Source organism: Giraffa tippelskirchi, chromosome 14, assembly GCF_054371585.1.
Source record: "Giraffa tippelskirchi isolate mGirTip1 chromosome 14, T2T-mGirTip1v1.2.pri, whole genome shotgun sequence".
NCBI lineage: Eukaryota > Metazoa > Chordata > Mammalia > Artiodactyla > Giraffidae > Giraffa > Giraffa tippelskirchi.
The window spans coordinates 49,578,821-49,596,975 of NC_137288.1; the positions used below are offsets into that span (position 1 = coordinate 49,578,821).

Genomic DNA, 18,155 nt, shown 5'->3' on the forward strand with positions numbered 1-18,155 from the left:
TGTTATGGCAGCCCTAGCAAATTAATATAAAGGTCACTGCCATAGTCCAGGCTAAAGATCTTAGTGGTAGCAGTGAAGTGTGAGAAGGGATCCAACTCTGCATGTTTTATAAGTAGAATCAATAGCATTTGCTGAAAGTTTTGGAATAGGGTATGAAAGAGAGAAAGGAGTGAGTGACAGCTCCAAGGACTTTGCCTGAGTAACTGGAAGAGTAAAGCTGCTATGAACTAACTGAGATGAGCAGGATTGTAAGAAAACAGCAGTTCGGGATGGAAGAACAGGAACCTGGTTTGAGACATTCTACATTTGAGATACCTGCTAGACACCCAAGTGGACAGAGAAGGTGGGATGTTGGACATGTGACTCAGGAATACAGGGTAAAGGTCCAGGATGGAGACCTACATTTGGGACTCACCAGCATATAGTTGGTATACAAGGCCAAAAAAAAAAGATGAGAATGAAAGTCCTAGGACTGATCCTTGAGGATGCTTATATGGCCATATAACAAGCCCTCTCAAATCTCACAAATGCTTCAAAAAGGTATGCTGTCAAACCAGAAAAATTCCATTAAGAATATAAACCCTCCTATCTTCCTATATTAAAGAAGCAAGAAAGTCAGTCAGCAGTGTAGCAGTTTGCATTGTGAATTTGAGCTAACAGTCCTACTGAAAATCAAAGATAGTTTTGCTTAGCATAGAGAGGGGAGACTTCAGATTACATTACCTTTCTTTAGAAATTTGTCCACTGACTGGAGCCTATCAGCCATACTGATAACCCTGGATGAAGTAATAGTTTTATGAAAGCCACTCCCTTCCATCTTTAATGTTTCTGTGCACGTCCTATATTTTTTACATGTAAAATTAGTTGTAATCAATTTTTCAAATCTTTTAAAAAATTCTAAATGAGGACTGAATCCTTCTAAACTTGCTACATTTTTTTGTCAAGCTTAAAATCTTTTTATTTGAAGTGAAAAGTAGGCATGTATTCCCTAGAGAAGAAAATCCAGCAAACTTCACTCCAGAAATATTTATGTTAAGGCTCATGGAAGATATCAGTCTACATGGCATTTCCCAGGAGGAAAAAAATAGCTACTAGCAAACAACTTTTGCTTCAACCCTTAAATAGACTGCTATTTTCTATTTTAAAATATACAGAATAATGATCAGGTATAATAATTATTAGATAAATTTTTATAGAAAAAAGTGTAGACTATATTAATATAGAAGTATATGATATTAGGCATTTATAAAGCTGTTTGGCAAATTTGCGTAATGATACATAGTATACTGCAACACAGAAAATGTTATTTGAATGATGTCCAAATAAACAATGAATGACCTTCTTGTGTATTATAAGCTAAATTCAGAACCCAAATAACTTGAAATGCTGTTAATTTTCACAAAATAAAATCTTTAAATGTCTTGCCTCAATTCTATTTTCCATTCTCTTTATTTCTATTTTCCCCCCAGTATATTTACTTTTAATAGTACTGAATATTTCAAGCACAGAGATAATATATTGCAAGTAAACAGGTTTTGACATTATGTCAATCAACAGAGCTGGTTGTCACAGCTCTGACCTCTGGAACGAAGATACAACTACCTTCTCTTCATTAAGTAAGTGAGGATTATCCCCCAACACATGACAGCTCGAGTGCGTTGAGAGGAAAGATGGTTTGGCTGTCTTCCATTCCTTTAAGACCTGCATTTTTTTTTCCCCCTGAAAATAATTTGGGAATTTAGGAAGAAACACTAACTCCATAGTTGTAATTGTGACACAATACTTTTGTACAGGAGTTAGAGGCTGAAAGCTATAAAAATTCTTCACAGAAAGTGTGAACTTTAGGGTCATGATGCAGGGATCTGCCTTGCCTCTGAAATACTGCTTAGCCATTTTCCGATTAGAAATACCCCCAATGCACCCTTACATTTATCCACATGGCATTGTCGGGGCAAAAATCACTGAATTAGAAACTTGAGACTTCAGAGTTAACCTACTTCTTTTGATCAAATTTGTAATCACGTAGTACTGTAGGCTTATGGAGGATGGAAAACACATGATTTCCTGTTTCCTCACCCATTCCAGATTTCAACCAAACCGCCAAACCATAACTTGGAAAGAGTAGTTAACTCACGCTTACAGTTCTATCTGAGACAGCTATTGTTTTTTCATAGCTCCAGGAACAGTAGCTTAATTTTAAAAAAAAATCCACTGATCTGAGAGAAGGGCTGTGCCAGCACAAACTGGCACCCTGTTGCTCGCATTCCTTCCCTGGAGCTCCACTTTCCTATTTCTCTGCTATTCTGACATCTCTTGGAGAAAAGTGCTGAGCTCAGAAGACAGAAACCACACACACCACAGTTCTGTTGAGCACGTAAAATATCAAGTGCATTTTTCTGCCTCAAGGTCACACTTACCAGTTTGCAAAGGATTGATGGTGGTGGAAATGTTCCGATGTGACCGCGGGGGCTGGATGAGACAGTGAAAACCCCACGTAGGTCGAATCCAAGAAAAAGTTAAGAGTCAGGGCTAAAAAGACAGGACCCTGGGGGCCAGTTCAAAAATAATGCATGTGGTCAGGCAGTAGAATGTCAGAGCCACACAGCCAGCCTTTTATGGCTAAGAGAGTAGATAAATATAGCAGCAAATGGGGAGTGCCGTCCTGAATGGAAAGGAAGAGGAAGGCCCTGGCAGGTAGCTGCCACAGTAATATAATGACATTCATGCCAGTCAGTGGGTCTGCTCTGATTAAGCTAAATGTAGGGCTTTCATTTGGGTATATGAGCTATTTTCAACATCATTTTACCACAGCATATTTAAAAGTGTAATAGAAAGAGTGGTTTGTGTTGAGAGCTAAAAATAGGTGTAGTAATCTGATTCCCAAAATGAACTTCATGGAATTTTAATACCAAGATATGGTTCTGAATGTGCTGTTCATAATCCATGAGCAATACATTTAGGAGACACTAAGTGAAGAAAGAACAGGGGGCTGACTAGAGGCAAACAGGGAAGACATGGGTTACATGTGGTGGAAACTTTGCCTTGATGATACCCAGTCACCGTTTCTCTCATTTCAGGAAAATTTACCAAGTAGGTCATATTACAACTTCAAGTTTGAATCTTTGATTCCCTATTCACTAACTGAAGCCTTTAAGAAGCAGCATGTTTTACCTTACCTAAAGTCAGAGTATGGTCACTCTATCTAACAAGAGATTCTCTTTCTTTGATTTTAGACCATTTCACAAATTCAGAGGTGATGTTTCCTGGTGTCGAGAACCTGCTCTTTGGACTCAGACCAGATCTTGGTTCTAGGCCATCAGTGGCACTTAATAGCTGCGTAACTTTAAGCAGTTTATTTCTCCTTAAGCTTCATTTTCTTTCTCTATAAAATGGGAATAATAGCATCTAAATTATGGGACTGCTGTGGAGATCAATAATGCAGAGAAAGTGCTTAACCTAGTTATTGCATCAAATGAACACTTGGTAAATGTCAACTACTGTTACTGGTAGTAATAATTTGAAAGCTCATTGTTCAGAATGTATGTACTGAGCATATATTCTGTATGATATTACATGTGATTCATGTGATATTACATCAACTCAACACAGATAGCTTCTATCTATCAAAATATTGAACAGACCCACTGTTGTAGCCTGCTTCATAATTCCTTTCTTGATGATAACACCAATTAACACTGTTGAGAACCTACCAAGTGCCAGACACTCTGATAGGCACTTTACATACACGATCTCATTTAATTCTCATATTATCCTGTGAGGTAGGTATTGTATCTTCCATAGCTAAGGAAACTGAAGCTTCGAGAGGTAAAGTCATTTACCAATAAGCACACAGTTAGTAAACGACATAAATGCCCTTCATTCAGAGATATTTGGATTCCAAAGGTCATGCACATTTTGTCATGGATTGCCTTAGCCTCTTTCCAATGACATTTTATCTATGAGAAACTAGCTATTTTCAAATGGTCTTTCAAGTGCAATATAGGTCTCCACTCATAACTGAGGGTCAACTTGTGAGCTATCCAATCAATGTATATAAAAGAACATATTTCACTTAGTCCTGATCAAATTCAATCCAGCATTTGTTTAACTAAATACACCTCTAGCTATTATGCATAAGAACATTTTTGCTGTCTGGAATCAATAGGAGAATTTTCCAAGCTTTACGTTCTCCAAGTATCCATTTGTTCTCTAAACATCCAATACAGAATCACACTGATTCTTCCAAGTTTTATCCACCAGCCATTGTAATGGTTCCCAGCGAGTCATTTCTCTAAGGAACATGGTAAGTTGCTTCAAATCTCCTTGAAATAGAAAGAGAAAAAGTAAGCAAAAATAAGAGATAAATATCCATAATACCAGCTAATATTTATTTAATAAGCATTTGCTATATGCCAAGCATTAATATTAACTGCTTTATAATATTTTATTTAATCATAACACATAAAAACACTTCATGGATTATGATTTTGAGAGATTAATATTCTTGAAGTAACACAACTAGAATGTGACAGAAGTTCAAACCCAGGTCTGTTCTACATAGTGTCTAGCCTCCTATATGGATCATACCATACTGTCTTACAACCATTTAACTCTGTGTGTCTGTGTGTGTGTGTATGTATACATACATAGATATAGTATGCCAATAATGTCCATTAGAAGTAAGAACTTTTACCAAAGAGTCTTAGTTATAGTTCCCATATGACACACAACTGATTAGGTCAAGATTTGCTGGCTACATATATCAACACACTAAAATATTTACTGAACTTTAATCCCTGTTAAGAAGGCAAAATGACAGAAGTCCACACACGCTTGTGGAAAAACTAAAATATCATTTATTCATTGACACTAAGGATCCCAGTGAAAATCAAATAGTCAATTTTAAACAAATGTACAACAAGATTTGGCAAAAGAAGTATAAGCTAGAGCCAAGCAAGTCTCTGGAGTAGTGGAGTTTCTGCTGTAGCACCATATGGATTCAGCCTTTTCTAACAACATATTTTGGGTTTCCCTGGTGGCTCAGATAGTAAAGAATCTGCCTGCAATGCAGAAGACGTGGGTTCAATCCCTGGGTTGGGAAGATCCCCTGGAGAAGGGAATGCCAACCTACTCTAGTATTTTTGTCTGGAGAATTCCAGAGGGGCCTGGCAGACTACCGTCCATGGAGTCACAGACATGACTGAACGTGCACGCATGCATACACATATGCATTGGAAGCATAACAACATATTTATCCAAAATATAAATATCCAGATAATAAAATACCTACTGTGGTGTGCTGCATAATAAAACTAAAGACAAAAAATAAGTGGTGCTTTGACAAATCAATAATTGAGATTTAATCAAATTCCCTTAAAGATGGTAGTGGTGGTTTAGTTGCTAAATCATGTCCGACTCTTGCGACCCCATGGATTGTAGCCCACCAGGCTCCTCTGACGTGGGATTTTTCCAGGCAAGAATATTGGAGTGGGTTGCCATTTCCTTCTCCAGGGGATCTTCCCAACTCAGCAATGGAACCAGAGTCTCCTGCACTGCAGGTGGTATCCTGCACTGCAGGCAGATTCTTTACCAACTAAGCCACCAGGGAAGCCCTGTTTCCCGTTTAGGTGAATAATCAATTAATCTGACTTAATCATGATGCCCTTTCAGATGTGTGATTATTTTGAAAACTTAATGGAATGTTGATCTATTGTTAATTTCAAATTTCCCAGAAAAACATCTAATGCCAAAGATTTTTTTAAAGTGTAACTATACAAGTCTGAAGATTTAAAAAATATTTGCTTCCAGAATTACAATTAGTTTTTTAAGAAAGCAGTTTTAAAGTAGATACATCCTCTCTTCAAACTAACTGTAAATGTTGTTTTGTGTTTTAGTCGCTCAGTCATGTCCATCTCTTTTGCAGCCCTATGGACTGTAGCCCACCAGGCTTCTCTGTCTATGCTATTTTCCAGGCAAGAATACTGGAGCGGGTTGCCATTTCCTCCTACAGGGGATCTTCCCAACTCATAGATCAAACCTACGTCTCCTGAATTGGTAGGCAGATTCTTTACCACTGAGCCACCAGGGTGTTAATATTTTTAAGTGTGAAGCAATGAGTTTAACCAACTGCAGTGTACTCTAAAAGCCAAAAGAAATGTACAAATTATATTTAGGCACCTAGAAATTTTATTTTACAGTAGAAGAGGAAACAGCAGCAAATTATTATTCTATACATGAGGGAGTAAGAAAAATATTCTTTAGAAATAATGTAAATCAAAACAAACAAAAACTAAATTCTGGCTGAAATCAAGAAAGTTTATTTAAGTTGCTGGGGGTCTTAGTTAACAAATAAAACCCATGTATCAATAGTATGGAAAAAGAAAGACCTATATTTATTCAGTTAGACTCATAAAGCATTTATTGAAAACCCAATAATGTATCATGCACTGTGCTATGGTTCAGAGGTGACTAACGTCCCCAAAGTAGCCACTGTGTGGTTGGGTAGATAAAGATTACTTACAAATAACTATAGTACCATGTGATAGATGAAATGATGAACACAGCATATAAGTAAAATGTGAATGGTTTTTATATGTGTATAAAACCAAACCAAAAGAATTCTTCTCCTTTAAAAGATAGGAATCAGGGACTTCCCTGGTAGTCCAGTGGCTAAGACTCCATGCTGCCAATGCAGGGGGCCCAGGTTTGATCCCTGGTCAGGAAACTATCAATAGATCCCTCGTGCCTCAACTAAAGATACCTCATGCTGCAACTAAAACCTGGTACAGCCAAATAAATAAATATCTTTTAAAAAATAAAAGATAGGAATTAAAGGAGAAAATCTAATATATCACTCATTGCTCACCTATTATGCAAAGCACATGCTAGGTACAGGGAAGCAAAATGACTGACACGGGCCCTGTGGTCAAGAATTTCTAAATACTAAGCAATTTCTCCAATACAAATGCTTTTAACAGAAGGCAAAGCTTAGCTAGATTATTCAGTGAGCTCTTTTAAGCTATAAACTGATTGTATCCTTCCTATCCCAGAGTTTCCTAATTTAAAATTATGTATCTATATTGACATTTGGCATCTAGTCCTGTTGTTCACTGACTTTGAAAAGACATTTCCCCTCCCTGAAGCTCCATTCTCTTGCCTATAAAATCAAGAGTTGAACCAGAATATCTCTAAGGTGTTTTCTATCCATCCAAAAAGTAGTTGTTCTTTTTTTTGCCCACTTTGTAAGCTGACTAGGAACATCCTATGTGAAGCAGTTTTGAGGCAAATAAAAATAAACCCTCCTGCCTCCAAGAATTCTGCTTCTACCTGTTCATTCACATCTGAAATGCCCTCTCCTGAGAGTGTCATTTTATGAATTTAAATCCCAATTATACTGAAAATGACCCAGAAAGACATTTCAGCACATAATCAGTTAAGTCTTTGTGTGACAGTACAGAGTCTTAGTTTTCTTGTGAATAGAGCAGTGGGAAGGGAGGCAGCGGGGAGAGGAGATGGTTAAAAAGGACTAGAGGAGGGGACCGAGAGTTCTGATCAGCAGCTAGATGTCATCTAGTTATGAAATGAGCTCCATCTAAAGTAGATGAACTAGATCAAGATCTAAAATTAGATCTAATTCTAATTTTGCCTGTACCTGGGCAATAGCCAAATTAAGCCAATGGAGTCAATGTCTTATCTCAAGACCCATGGGCTGTAAGGGGCCCATGTGAGCTCCCACCCAGGCTAGAGATGGGGAAGAATTGCTGGGGCTGACAGCTGATCCTGAAAGGAATCAATCCTGTGCTGTGAAGCACTGGAAGAGGAGCTGCTGGGATAAATCCCCACCTCCTGCTCAGATCCCTCTCTACTGTCCGGTCCCCCAGACTAGACTCCAGGCCACCAGAAAGCAGATGCATAAATCCACAGTGGTCTTGGTTTTCTGTGGAAAGCTGCACTTGTGGCTGTAGAAATGAAATTAATTTCTATTCTTTACCAGTTGCCCTAGTTCACTCTCCTTAATTCCCTCCCCCATCATAAGAACCTTCATCTTGCTTATCCAAACTCTCTTCCTCTGTATTTAATAATTAGAGGCAAGAATTATGAAGGCATACAATAAATATTATTCAGCCTAAAAAGGAAAGAGATCCTGATTCATGCTCACAACATGGAGGAAACCTTGAAGACATCATACTAAGTGAAATAAGTCAGACACTAAAGGACAAATATTGTATGACTCCATTTATGTGAGGTTCACTGGGTAGTTAAACAGAGACAGAAAGTAGAATGGTGGTTACCACTGGATTGGGGGAAGGTGAATGAGGAGTTAATATTTAATGGGCAGACTTTCAATATGGGATGATGAAAAAGTTGTGAAGATGAATGGTGCTGATGGTTGCACAACAATGTAAATGTGCTTAATGTCACCGAACTGCACACTTAAAAATGGTTAAAATGGTAAACTTTATGCTATGTATCTTTTCCCATACACACACAAAAAACAGAAAGGTCAGCAGTTTTAACCTCCTTATAAGCTAACAAACCTGCTATAGTTTCATTGATGCAACAAGACAGGGGACTCCTGGTCAGAGTTAGAGAACTTTATTAGAATTGATGCTTTTGAACTGTGGTGTTGGAGAAGACTCTTGAGAGTCTCTTGGACTGCAAGGAGATCCAACCAGTCCATCCTAAAGGAAATCAGTCCCGAATATTCATTGGAAGGACTGATGCTGAAGCTGAAGCTCCAATACTTTGGCCACCTGATGTGAAGAACTGACTTACTGGAAAAGACCCTGATGCTGGGAAAGACTGAAGGCAGGAGCAGAAGGGGATGATAGAGGGGCAGATGGTTGGATGGCATCACCGACTCAATGGACATGAGTCTGAGTGAACTCCGGGAGTTGGTGATGGACAGGGAAGGCTGGCGTGCTGCAGTCCATGGGGCTTCAAAGAGTCGGACACAACTGAGCGACTAAACTGATTACTCACAGCAATTAAAAGCCAGCATCAACACATTCTTTTTTTTTTTTTTATAAATTTATTTATTTTAGTTGGGGGCCAATCACTTCACAACATTGCAATAGTTTTTGCCATACATTGACATGAATCAGCCATGGGTTTACATGTGTTCCCCCTCCTGGACCCCCCACCCACCTCCCTCCCCATCCCATCCTTCTGGATCATCCCATTGCCCCGGCCCTGAGCCCTTGTCTCATGCATCGAACATGGAATGGTGTTCTGTTTCACATATGATAATATACATGTTTCAATGCTATTCTCCCAGAACGTCCCACCCTCACCTTCTCCCTCAGAGTCCATAAAATTGTTCCATGCATCTGTGTCTCTTATTCTGTCTCGCATATAGGGTTATCGTTACCATCTTTCAAATTCCATATATATGCATTAGTATACTGTATTGTTGTTTTTCTTTCTGGCTCACTTCACTCTGTATAATGGGCTCCAGTTTCATCCATCTCAGTAGAACCGATTCAAATGTATTTTTTTTAATGGCTGAGTAATATTCCATTGTGTATATGTACCACAGCTTCCTTATCCATTCGTCTGCTGATGGACATCTAGGTTGCTTCCATGTCCTGGCTATTGTAAACAGTGCTGCGATGAACATTGGGGTACACGCGTCTCTTTCAATTCTGGTTTCCTCGGTGTATATGCCCAGCAGTGGGATTGCTGGGTCATATGGCAGTTCTATTCCCAGTTTTTTAAGGAATCTCCACACTGTTCTCCATAGTGGCTGTACTAGTTTGCATTCCCACCAACAGTGTAAGAGGGTTCCCTTTTCTCCACACCCTCTCCAGCATTTATTGCTTGTAGACTTTTGGATAGCAGCCATTCTGACTGGTGTGAAATGATACCTCATTGTGGTTTTGATTTGCATTTCTCTAATAATGAGTGATGTTGAGCATCTTTTCATGTGTTTGTTAGCCATCTGTATGTCTTCTTTGGAGAAATGTCTGTTTAGTTCTTTGGCCCATTTTTTGATTGGGTCGTTTATTTTTCGGGAATTCAGCTGCAGAAGTTGCTTGTATATTTTTGATATTAATTGTTTGTCTGTTGCTTCATTTGCTATTATTTTCTCCCATTCTGAAGGCTGTCTTTTCACCTTGTTTATAGTTTCCTTTGTTGTGCAAAAGCTTTTAATTTTAATTAGGTCCCATTTGTTTATTTTTGCTTTTATTTCCAATATTCTAGGAGGTGGGTCATGGAGGATCCTGCTGTGATTTATGTCGGAGAGTGTTTTGCCTATGTTTTCCTCTAGGAGTTTTATTGTTTCTGGTCTTACATTTAGATCTTTAATCCATTTTGAGTTTATTTTTGTGTACGGTGTTAGGAAATGTTCTAGTTTCATTCTTTTACAAGTGGTTGACCAGTTTTCCCAGCACCACTTGTTAAAGAGATTGTCTTTTCTCCATTGAATATTCTTGCCTCCTTTGTCGAAGATAAGGTGTCCATAGGTGCGTGGGTTTATCTCTGGGCTTTCTATTTTGTTCCATTGATCTATATTTCTATCTTTGTGCCAGTACCATACTGTCTTGATGACTGTGGCTTTGTAGTAGAGCCTGAAGTCAGGCAGGTTGATTCCTCCAGTTCCATTCTTCTTCCTCAAGATTGCTTTGGCTATTCGAGGTTTCTTATATTTCCATACAAATTGTGAGATGATTTGTTCTAGTTCTGTGAAAAATACCATTGGTAGCTTGATAGGGATTGCATTGAATCTATAGATTGCTTTGGGTAGTATACTCATTTTCACTATATTAATTCTTCCAATCCATGAACACGGTATATTTCTCCATCTGTTTGTGTCCTCTTTGATTTCTTTCATCAGTGTTTTATAGTTTTCTATATATAAGTCTTTTGTTTCTTTAGGTAGATATATTCCTAAGTATTTTATTCTTTTTGATGCAATGGTGAATGGTATTGTTTCCTTAATTTCTCTTTCTGTTTTCTCATTATTGGAGTATAGGAATGCAAGGGATTTCTGTGTGTTAATTTTATATCCTGCAACTTTACTATATTCATTGATCAACTCTAGTAATTTTCTAGTAGAGTCTTTAGGGTTTTCTATGTAGAGAATCATGTCGTCTGCAAACAGTGAGAGTTTTACTTCTTCTTTTCCTATCTGTATTCCTTTTATTTCTTTTTCAGCTCTGATTGCTGTGGCCAAAACTTCCAAAACTATGTTGAATAGTAGTGGTGAAAGTGGGCATCCTTGCCTTGTTCCTGACTTTAGGGGAAATGCTTTCAATTTTTCACCATTGAGGATAATGTTTGCTGTGGGTTTGTCATATATAGCTTTTATTATGTTGAGATATGTTCCTTCTATTCCTGCTTTCTGGAGGGTTTTAATCATAAATGGATGCTGAATTTTGTCAAAGGCTTTTTCTGCATCTATTGAGATAACCATATGGTTTTTTTCTTTCAATTTGTTAATGTGGTGTATTACATTGATTGATTTGCGGATGTTAAAAAAACCTTGCATTCCTGGGATAAAGCCCACTTGGTCATGATGTATGATCTTTTTAATATGATGTTGGATTCTGTTTGCTAGAATTTTATTAAGGATTTTTGCATCTATGTTCATCAGTGATATTGGCCTGTAGTTTTCCTTTTTTGTGACATCTTTGTCTGGTTTTGGAATTAGGGTGATGGTGGCCTCATAGAATGAGTTTGGAAGTTTACCATCTTCTGCAATTTTCTGGAAGAGTTTGAGTAGGATAGGTGTTAGCTCTTCTCTAAATTTTTGGTAGAATTCCGCTGTGAAGCCGTCTGGTCCTGGGCTTTTGTTTGCTGGAAGATTTCTGATTACAGTTTCGATTTCCGTGCTTGTGATGGGTCTGTTAAGATCTTCTATTTCTTCCTGGTTCAGTTTTGGAAAGTTATACTTTTCTAAGAATTTGTCCATTTCTTCCAAGTTGTCCATTTTATTGGCATATAGCTGTTGGTAGTAGTCTCTTATGATCCTTTGTATTTCTGTGGAGTCTGTTGTGATCTCTCCATTTTCATTTCTAATTTTGTTGATCTGATTCTTCTCCCTTTGTTTCTTGATGAGTCTGGCTAATGGCTTATCAATTTTGTTTATCTTCTCGAAAAACCAGCTTTTAGTTTTGTTGATTTTTGCTATGGTCTCTTTTGTTTCTTTTGCATTTATTTCTGCCCTAATTTTTAAGATTTCTTTCCTTCTACTGACCCTGGGGTTTTTCATTTCTTTTCTCTAGTTGCTTTAGGTGTAGAGTTAGTTGATTTATTTGATTTTTTTCTTGTTTCTTGAGGTACGCCTGTATTGCTATGAACCTTCCCCTTAGTATTGCTTTTACAGTGTCCCATAGGTTTTGGGTTGTTGTGTTTTCATTTTCATTCGTTTCCATGCATAATTTTATTTCTTTTTTGATTTCTTCTGTGATTTGTTGGTTATTCAGAAGCGTGTTGTTTAGCCTCCATATGTTGGAACTTTTAATAGTTTTTTTCCTGTAATTGAGGTCTAATCTTACTGCATTGTGGTCAGAGAAGATGGCTGGGATGATTTCAATTTTTTTGAATTTACCAAGGCTAGATTTATGGCCCAGGATGTGATCTATCCTGGAGAAAGTTCCATGTGCACTTGAGAAAAAGGTAAAATTGATTGTTTTGGGGTGGAAACTCCTGTAAATATCAATTAAATCTAATTTGTCTATTGTATCATTTAAAGTTTGTGTTTCCTTGTTAATTTTCTGTTTAGTTGATCTATCCATATGCGTGAGTGGAGTATTAAAGTCTCCCACTATTATTGTGTTATTGTTAATTTCCCCTTTCATACTTGTTAGTATTTGCCTTATATATTGTGGTGCTCCTATGTTGGGTGCATATATATTTATGATTGTTACGTCTTCTTCTTGAATTGATCCTTTGATCTTTATGTAGTGTCCTTCTTTGTCCCTTTTCACATCCTTTATTTTAAAGTCTATTTTATCTGAAATGAGTATTGCGACTCCTGCTTTCTTTTGGTCTCCGTTTGCATGGAATATGTTTTTCCATCCTTTCACTTTCAGCCTGTGTGTGTCTCTAGTTTTGAGGTGGGTCTCTTGTAGACAGCATATATAGGGGTCTTGTTTTTGTATCCATTCAGCAACCCTTTGTCTTTTGGTTGGGGCATTCAACCCATTTACATTTAAGGTAATTATTGATAAGTATGATCCCGTTGCCATTTACTTTGTTGTTTTGAGTTCGTGTTGAAACATCCTTTCTGTGTTTCCTGTTTAGAGAAGATCCTTTAGCATTTGCTGGAGAGCTGGTTTGGTGGTGCTGAATTCCCTCAGCTCTTGCTTGTCTGTAAAGCTTTTGAATTCTCCTTCATATCTGAATGAGATCCTTGCTGGGTACAGTAATCTGGGTTGTAGATTATTCTCTTTCATTACTTTAAGTATGTCCTGCCATTCCCTTCTAGCCTGAAGGGTTTCTATTGAAAGATCAGCTGTTATCCTTATGGGGATCCCCTTGTGTGTTATTTGTTGTTTTTCCCTTGCTGCTTTTAATATTTGTTCTTTGTGTTTGATCTTTGTTAATTTGATTAATATGTGTCTTGGGGTGTTTCGCCTTGGGTTTATCCTGTTTGGAACTCTCTGGGTTTCTTGGACTTCTGTGACTATTTCTTTCCTCAATTTAGGGAAATTCTCAACTATTATCTCCTCGAGTATTTTTTCATGGCCTTTCCTTTTATCTTCTTCTTCTGGGACTCCTATGATTCGAATGTTGGGGCGTCTCATATTGTCCCAGAGGTCCCGGAGGTTTTCCTCATTTCTTTTGATTCTTTTTTCTTTTTTCCTCTCTGCTTCGTTTATTTCCATCATTCTATCTTCTACCTCACTTATCCTATCTTCTGCCTCCGTTATTCTACTGTTGGTTCCCTCCAGAGTGTCTTTTATCTCCTTTATTTCATTATTCATTCTATATTGATTCCTTTTTATTTCTTCTAAGTCCTTGATAAACATTTCTTGCATCTTCTCAATCTTTGTCTCCAGGCTATTTATCTGTAACTCCATTTTGCTTTCAAGATTTTGGATCATTTTTATTATCCTTATTCTAAATTCTTTTTCAGATAGATTCCCTATCTCCTCCTCTTTTGTTTGGCTTTGTGGGCATTTCTCATTGTCCTTTACTTGCTGAGTATTTCTCTGTCTTTTCATCTTGTTTAGATTGCTGTGTTAGGCGTGGCCCTTCTGTATTCTGGTAGTATGAAGTTCCTCTTTGTTGTGGAGGTTCCTCACTGCGGTTGGGGTTGGACAGGTGGCTTGTCAAGGTTTCCTGGTTGGGGGAGCTTGTGTCGGTGTTCTGGTGGGTGGAGCTGGATTTCTGCTCTCTAGAGTGTAATGGAGTGACCAGTATTAATTTTTGAGATGTCTATGGATTTGGTGTGCCTCTGGGCAGCCTGTATATTGATGCTCAGGTCTATGTTCCTGCGTTGGTGGAGAATTTGCGTGGTATGTCTTGCTCTGGAACTTATTGTCTCTTGGGTGGAGCTTGGTTTCAGTGAATTTATGGAGGCTATTGGATGGTCTCTTATTAATTAATGTTTCCCCTGGCTTTCAGTCTTATTCTTGCAGTAGCCTCAAGACTTCTCCTTCCATACAGCCTCAATAATAAAACTTTTAGGTTAATGGTGAAAAGATTCTCCACAGTGAGGGATACCCAGAAAGGTTCACTGAGTTACATGGAGAGATGAGGTGGGGGGGGTGGGTTGAGGTGACCAGGAGGGGAAGAGGGGAATTCAAATGTGGAGAGAGCAATCTAGCCAGTAAGCACTTCCCTCTGTGCTTTCCACAGTTTGGAACCCTCAGAGTGATTCACAGAGATACATAGAGAGGGGGGAGGAAGGTAACAGAGGTGAGCATGAGTAGAAAGGGAGGAATTAAGAGGGGAGAGAGAGATCTGGGCAGTATCCTGTTCCTGAAGTGTTCTCCAGTACCCAGAACACCCTCAGAGATTCACAGAATTGGGTTGAGAAGAGAAGGAGGAGGGTGGGAGATAGAGGTTCCCTGAGGGAGAAGAAAGAGCATCAATAGGGGGAGAGAGTGATCAGGCCAGTGATCACACTCCTGAGTAAAAATGGGTCCTAAAGATTGGGTTCTTAAATGTACAAAATTGATATCAAATATGTAAAACAAAGATTAAAAATCTAGAGTAGAGGTTAGACTCTTATAAAACTTACAATATAAAAAAAAAGAAAAAAGGAAACTGTAAAAAGAAAAAAAACAGTAAAACAGTAAAAAAAGAAACAGTAAAAAAAATGTAGAACAGGAAAAAAACATTAAAAAAAGAAAACACAAAAGGTATAAGATATATGTATGTAGTTTGCTTCAAAAATAGGGTTTTTTTTTTTTGCAAGTTAATAGTGGGTTATGAAAATGAAAGTTAAAGGTGTAATAGAGGACTTGAAGAAAAAGGAAAGAAGAGAGAAAAAAAAAATTTTTTTTTTAATTAAAAAAAAAAAAAATTAAAAAAAAAAAAAAAAGTAAAAAAAAAAATATATCCCGGACTTTCTCTGGAGCTGTTGTGAGCAGTGTGGGATCTGCTCAGTTTTAGATAGATCCTTATTCCTGCTTATACTTTTCAAGATCTATAGGTCCTTTTCAATGCAGTCGGTATTAACTACAGGGATCTTAATCTGTTGGCCTGTCCCTTCCAAAGCGCTTCCCTCTGTTTATTTGGCTTCTGTTTGGAGATCTCTTCAGTATCTAATTTCCGCCCTGCAACAAAGCGGTGGAGGTGATCTCTTTAGGTTCGCTTGTTCAATCGTGCTGTGGGGAGGAAGGAACACTGCAATTCTGGCGTGTGTGTGGTAAGCTCGCAGTGTCTCGGCCGCACTGGGTTCGCCCCCGCTCACGGCGTGTGTGCTTTCCCCGTCTACCCTGCTCAGGCTTCAGGTTACTCGGCCGGGGAGCGGGCCCTGAGCTGCGTGCACTTCCCAGGTCTAAGCCGCTCAGGTTCAGGCTCCCGGTTACTCCACAAAGGCGCAGACTCGGTTTCGCCCGCGGCTTGTGCCGTTCCCGGTCGGAGCTGCCCAGGCGGCCAGGAGTTTGGCGAGGGCGCTCTTCCCTGTTGGGGCGGTGCGGCTTATCACCTCCCTGGTCCCCGCCTCGGTTTACGGGCGCGCCCGGCTCCGGTGTGCTTTGTGTCGGTTCTGGGGAGCTGGTCTCTGGCTGCGACCCTCCCGGCGGCTGTCGACCCTCCGGGATCTCAGGCAGTCTTTGCTTAGAAACTGGGAGCCTGTTTGCAGTTTGGTAGGGGGTGCCCTCTCTGGAGCCGAGTTTGCCCCTTTCCGGCTCTGGCGGGCCCCGCCTGCCCGCTGTGGCCGGCGGGGGATGGGGCGGTCCGCAGCCGGCTAGCTCTCCTCTGGTATCGCTCAGTCCTTTGTTCTGTGAGCGGGCCGGCAGTGCCTTAGAGTTGGGCTTTTCGCGGGATAGTTCTCTCTCTCTCGCTGTCCCACAGTTTAGGTTACTATCTCACGTTAGCTCCCTCAGATTGCCCTCGGGGCACTCGGGCCCGGTCCTTACCCTAGGCAATGCCGCCCGCTCCTCTCCGTTCAGCCCCCACTTGCTGGTGGCGGATGATGCGAGCGTCTGGGGTTCTTTGCTGGGAGTTGCTTTAGGCACGTAATCTGTGGATTTTATTTATTTTTTCCTCCCAGTTACGTTGCCCTCCGAGATAAAAAATCCTCCCCCACACCCGCCGGTGAGAGGGTTTCCTGGTGCTTGGAAATTCCTCCTCTTTTACGACTCCCTCCCCGGGACGGGTCTCCGTCCCTAACTCTTTTGTCTCTCTTTTTATCTTTTATAATTTCTCCTACCTCTTTTGAAGATAATGCGCAGTTTTTGTGGAAGCCTGAAGTCCTCAGCCAGCCTTCAGAAGTAGTTTTGTGAAGTTTGGTCAGCGTTTAGATGTTCTTTCGATACATTTGTGGAGGAGAGAGTGGTCTCCCCGTCCTATTCCTCCGCCATCTTATCGCAAACATCCTCAACACATTCTTTACTGGTTTGACTACCCCCCTGTTCTCACAGGGCAACATGAAGAGGGCCAGCTGACACTTGCACACACACTGGGTTGCATCATGAGAGTGGAACTTTGAGCTTAGGGAACCCAAATATTTTATAAGCAGTAAGCATGCCTGTTCTTTGCTCCAGAGGTAGACATTTTCTTTACTGTACTTGGAGAGGGGCCATGCCTGCCTTTGCCACAGAGGAAGACACTTTCTCTACCTTCAAACATCCCTGAAAAGACAGTTTGGAACCAAGGGAAGCCAGAGCCTTGCTTGCAAAACATGCCGAAACATGACTGATGCATGAGAATCATCTCCCAGCAATCAACATATGTTATTCTTACCAAAAAAAGTTTTTAAAGTGAGAAACAGACTAGAGAGCAACAGATATGAATCTCTGGTTTCAATTTATCTTGAATTTCTCTGTAACATTTTTATGGAAGTGTAATTTGCATACCATAAAATTTATTGATTTTGAGAGTAAAATTCAATAAGTTTTAGTAAACTTATATAGTTGTGTAATCATTACCAAAATTCGGTTTTAAAATACTTCATTAGAAAAGTTCTTTCATGTCAGTTTGCAGTCAGCCTGTGGTCCTTTCCACAACCCAGGCAACCAGTGACCTTTCTTCTGTCCTTACAGTTTAGCCTTTTCCAGAAATTTCATACAAATGGAATTATATAATATGTAGTCTTTTGGGTCTGTTTTTTCTTTAACCTAGCCAGATGTTTTTGAGACCCAGCTATGTTGTTGCATGATTCAGCAGCTTACTATTTTTTATGCTGAGAAGCACTTTGTTAAAAGATACACCACGTTAGGCTTCCCTGGTGGTCCAATGGTTAAGAATCCACCTGCCAATGCAGGAGACACATGTTTGATCTGTGCTCTGGGGAGATTCCACATACCATGGAGCAACTAAGCCCGTGCACCACAGCCACTGAGCCTGTGCTCTAGAGCCTGAGCCACGCTACCAAGCCTGCATGCTGCAACTGAAGCCTGTGCATCCTAGGGCCCATGCTAAGCAACAAGAGAAACCACCGCAATGAAAGCCTGAGCACAACTAGAGTAGCCCCTGCTCGCTACTAGAGAAAGCCTGCATGCAGCAAAGAAGACCCAGACCAGCCAGAAAAAAAA

The 18,155-nt window shown here is 39.6% G+C and overlaps 1 protein-coding gene across 18 annotated transcripts in view; it reads right to left on the reverse strand.

Annotated features, from left to right (window-relative positions):
- The window catches only part of MYOM1 (myomesin 1), a 149,963-nt gene that overhangs the window by 118,573 nt on the left and 13,235 nt on the right, over window positions 1-18,155 (reverse strand). For 9 of the 18 annotated variants that reach the window (XR_014074602.1, XR_014074604.1, XR_014074608.1 and 6 more), the window contains exon 1: window positions 2,418-2,587. The exons of the other annotated variants lie outside the window; for them this stretch is intronic. The gene's annotated coding sequence lies outside the window, so the exon portion shown is untranslated. Of the gene's footprint in view, window positions 1-2,417; window positions 2,588-18,155 lie in introns of those variants that run through there. 18 annotated transcript variants of the gene reach the window in all.